The sequence below is a fragment of the Triticum aestivum genome, chromosome 7B (assembly GCF_018294505.1).
Source record: "Triticum aestivum cultivar Chinese Spring chromosome 7B, IWGSC CS RefSeq v2.1, whole genome shotgun sequence".
In the NCBI taxonomy this organism is placed as follows: Eukaryota; Viridiplantae; Streptophyta; class Magnoliopsida; order Poales; family Poaceae; genus Triticum; species Triticum aestivum.
Window position 1 is genome coordinate 508,695,272 of NC_057813.1, and position 4,746 is coordinate 508,700,017.

Consider the following 4,746-nt stretch of genomic DNA (forward strand, 5'->3'; position numbering starts at 1 on the left):
CGATGGTCCCTCCTCGAGTGGTGGAGCTGGGAGGCAGGGGCCGCCGGGGGCTGAGGCGGCCGCTATCGGGACGACGACGCCAAGTGGGGCTCCTGAGGCGGTAGCTCCTGAGGTCCATCCTGCAGCGATAGAGGGGGCTGAGTCGCAGCCCACAGTCCCAGTGGCAGAGGCCTCTGATGCCCCAGCCACCCTCCATGGTGTGGCACCTGGTAGCGGGCGCCAGGACGATGCCCCCGACGTTGATCTTATCGGTGCTTCTTCCTCGCTGCGGGTTGACCCTTGCGCCGAGCTCCTGGGCCGCTTCCGAGTGGACTTCGAGGCTCTCCGAAAGAGGAGGGAGACATTGGGTGATGATTACCCTTGCCGCCTATTGAAGCGCAGGAAGTACTTCGCCACTGATGAGTAAGTCTTTCCCTTTCTCTGTCCCTTACTTTCCCGCTGCTTCAACTGATTATTGCCCTGCAGGGCCCTTCCTGCCGAGTTTGCAGAGATGGCTGAGGAGCCATCCCTCCTGGCCCCGCCCTCTCCACCTTCCCCAAGCGCCCCGGGCTCCAGCACCGCCCTTGTGGTGAGGCCGGTCGGAGAGGCGGGCCATCCTATGATGCGTCCCGATTCTGCGTATCCTGCGACCATCCTTCGCGGGCCCTCCCAGGGCATAGCCTGCCAGCCCTGGGTTCTTCGACTGGTTGTGGACAGCGTCGGGCGGAGGCCGGCCCTACGGTCTTCCTTGGAGGGCGAACTGGTTCCGGACCAGGCTTCTAGCGAGGCGCGTCCAGTCATCGCGAGGGCGCCAGCCCCCAGCCCCCTGCCCGGAGGGGGCATGCTGGTCCGTGGCCCTCCCCGCGCACCCGAGGCAGAAGGTGATGCGGAAGACGTGCTTGAGCACGCTCGGGAGCGCCACACCCTCCGCCAAGGGTTCCTCCGGAGGGCGGTGGACGCGGTGAGCCAGCTTGGTGTAGAGCTCGCCGATGAGGATGCACGTCTTGAGGCCGAGGGCCTGCGCCTAGCTGAGGAGAGGCGCAAGCTGCAGGTGGCCGTTGCTCTTGCACGCCACCAGCGTGACCTCGACAATGAGAAGGCCGAGGTGTTGCTGGCAGCCTCTCGGGAGGCCTGCTCCCGGGCTGTCTCGGAGGCTCAGGAGGCTGACCGTCGGCGCAAGGTCGTAGAAGAGCTGGCGTGGGGGCTCCGGGCCTGGAGTAGCTCCCTGGAGGAGCAGGTGGAGTTGCATGAGGCGGCCCTTGCGGCGATGGAGGGGGCTTTGGCTAACCAGGCGGAGCTCCAGAGACGCGAGGAGGCGCTGACGATGGAGGCCACCGAACGCACCCTGTACCTCGAGCGGTTGGAGACAAGGGAGCGCATGGTGATGCGGGCGGAGGATGACATTGCTAAGAGGGAAGCCCGAGCCGCAGAAGAGGTTGATCGCCAGGTGGCGGCGGCTCGCTTGAACCTTGAGCGCGAGTTCGAGGAGAGGCTGGAGTTGATCAAGGTTGAAGCAGAGGGGAGGACCGCCGCCCTGAAGGCCAAGCTAGATGAAGTGACGCGGCGCGGGGACGCTGCCTGAGCCGCTCTTGGCGTGGCACAGGCGGAACTGGCTTCCTCCCACGCCGAGGTGCTTCTTCTCCACCAAAGGCTGGACACGGCCGAGACCATTGCGTGACGGAACAAAGACGAGATATGCCAGCGGAAGACCTTGGAGCACATGCACAGCCCCATGCTCCGTGAGCTCCGGGAAAGAGCCAACACGGCCTTGGGTATCATCTGCGAGGCAGCCGTTGGGGAACCTCATGTGGTCAACTATGATGGTAACCTCCAGTTCTTCACCGACGTGGTGACGCAGTTGGAGGCTCGGGCGGGCAGAGCCGACTGGTTGGTGGAGGAGAGGAGTCGTGCCCTACTGGGGCGTGCTTTTTCTTGCGTCTTCAGTCATCTCCAGAACATGGATCACCATTTTGACTTTGACGCCGCCATCGCACCGGTACCCCTGGCGATCCGGGGCGATCTGGCGCGTTGGGTGGAAGACAACGTGGACGCCCTTCTCAGGACTTTCACCTCTGATGATGACGGCATGGTCGTGGCCGCTGATGATGGCAGAGTGGTGAACGGCCCAGGTGCTATCGGCGGCGGCGCAGAAGGTGATGGCGAGGCCAGTGATGCCAGTGGCGACTCCGGAGTTATCCCTGAGGATGCATTGGGGGATATATCCGATGACCGCGTGTTGTTCCTGCTTTTATCCTGCGCAGAGAGAGTTCGAGCTTTGCCCAGGGGTTTGTAAGAGTATTTTGGGAGGGGGAGTCCCTCATGTAAAAACTTGTGGTTAGCGTATTTGTAGACATGATATCACCCGCGTGCCTGCGCCAGTCGACCGGTCTCGTGGCAAGTCGACTGGCCTGTTACCTTTGACCCGTACGGGCCCCTAGCCTTCGGGGGGCCGTGGTGTCATGAATGTCTCCTGAATGAGCATGTCGAACCTGCAAGGAGAACCTCCTAAGAGGGCGCGGCGACGGCAGCCTGGGCTGCACGCATGCTGGGCCTAACCCGGCTCGCGAGGGGCTCACGAGGGGAGGCGGCTAAGGCCGGACGGACGCAAAGCGGTGACCAAAACGCGAGAGATTGCTCGAACGAGACTAAACACCCCTTCCCCGAACACACGCAAGTCTCAAGCTCAAATCCAACTTAAATTGGAACACAGAAAAGCAACAACCAAGGGGAAAAGCAAGGAAAGTAGAAAAAGCCGCGTCCGGCACCTAGTCTAGTCTTCGACGTCTTCTCACCAGCGCGGAGCTAAGTGCTGCAACTGGGCATGGGCGGGAGCCCCCGAGGCCCGAGGGCGGCTCTCTAGAGACTCCGGGGCGTGTACAGCCCCACTCATTATTACGTGAGAGTGTCACGGGGCGACGAGCTTCACAGGCACTGGGCCTTCTTCACAGGTACCGGCCTTGCTTCATATCGCCAAGACGAGGGCCCCGCCTTGCGCCACACTCTAGTGCCATCGACGACGGTCGGAGACCGAGGACGCCGCCGATGGGGTAGAGCAGTCGCTAGCGGTTCCCCCGACGACCACGGGTCCTCTGCCGGGGGTAGGCCCTGAGGCACCTCCCCGGCAGAGGGCCTACCTCCTGAGGACACCTTGCTCCAAACGCCGCGGTGGTGATGCCGGATCCCGACCCCTCTCCTGCAGCCCCCGACGCCCTCCTCCTGAGGGGTAGGAAGCTGCTAGATTGGGGCAGCCATCCGCCGTGACGACCTGTACCTCCTGCGCCCCATGGTTAGCGTATGCTTGCTCCTAAGGAATTAGCGGTACCCGATAATCACTACCTCCAGCACGGTCGACGGGGCTTTCCCGGGGCTCCTGAAAGAGCTCAGCTTTAGGTGTCTCTTCCCCCCAGCTTGGGCCGAGGAACAAGCTGTGATCTTCCTCCTGCGCGTGCCCTTGATCCATCATGTGGGGCACGTACTCCTCCGGGGCCGCCACCCCGAATGCTTCACTGTAGTGCCCCATGTGCCACGCAGCCCTGCTTGACGCGCCCACCTGGGGGTGGTGGCGCGACGGCCCGCTGGGACCGTGGGCTGTGGCGAGCCCTCCTTCGCTGGCCAGGGGCGGAGGCAGCACCGTCAGTGACTAGGCGCTGACGGCCAGGGTGGTGTTGGAGTGGCCCTGGAACCCGCTCGGGGCTGTGCGGGCACGCGTGGGGCCTCCATGCGATCCGCCTTGGGCCTGAGGGGGCATCCGGGTGCAGAAGGGGTGAGCCCCCGAGGCGGCGAAGCCCAGAAGTTCTGCCACCCGCTCCAGTAGCACGTCGCGGCCGCCCTCTTGCAGCCTGCATTGCAACAGCTCTCGCGCCACCGTGAGCGCAGCCCTTGAGTTCGCCTGCTCTCGCCGCAAGTATGGCTCCGCAGCCGCGGCGTGGCTCGAAGCCCTGGCTGCCGAATGCACCTGCCACAGCGTGAGAGCCGGTGTCGCTTGACCGCGCTGCCCGCGGCCCGCAGCGCCCTGCGGACCGCGGGCTTCCTGGGGGGCAGGGTTGAGGTCGCCCTGGGTAGGCGGCTCTGAGCGGGCGGGCCATGCCGCCCAGGGATCGAGGTTGCCCATTGGGTCGCCAGACATGTTGATGATGGTGCGACGGGCGGCGAAACACGAGGCGATGGAAGGCGGATTCTGGTGCACCCCTACCTGGCGCGCCAAATGTCAGATTTCGGGTTCCGGCATACCCTTGAGGTTCGAACTCTGGGGTGCACGCGGAGATCACACCCCCAGCCTACTCATGTCTCACCGCCTTGCTAGGATCTAAACTACACGAAGAACGACACAAAGGACACAAGATTTATACTGGTTCAGGCCACCATTGTGGTGTAATACCCTACTCCAGTGTGTGGTGTGGTGGATTGCCTCTGAGGCTGATGAACAATACAAGGGAAGAATAGCCTCGCGAGGGTCTGTTCCTATGATGGTGGTGTTGTCCACAGTTCTTCTCTCTGGTTGGTCTCCAGATCGGATTCCAATGGATCAGGTGTCTCTATCCTAGGGGTGGCTAGTCCTATGTATAGGCGGAGGTCCTGGGCCTCTTCCCAAATATTGAGTGGGAAGGGCGCCAATAATTGTCCATTTTGAAGGGGAACATCTAGTACACTTATCCTGACTAAAGTTGGTCCTCGCCTGCCAAAGACCCTGACGATGATGCTGCCTTGGGCTCCACGATGACCTTCATTCTGCCGCCCTGCTGGTCTTGGTCTTGTTGCACCAAAATG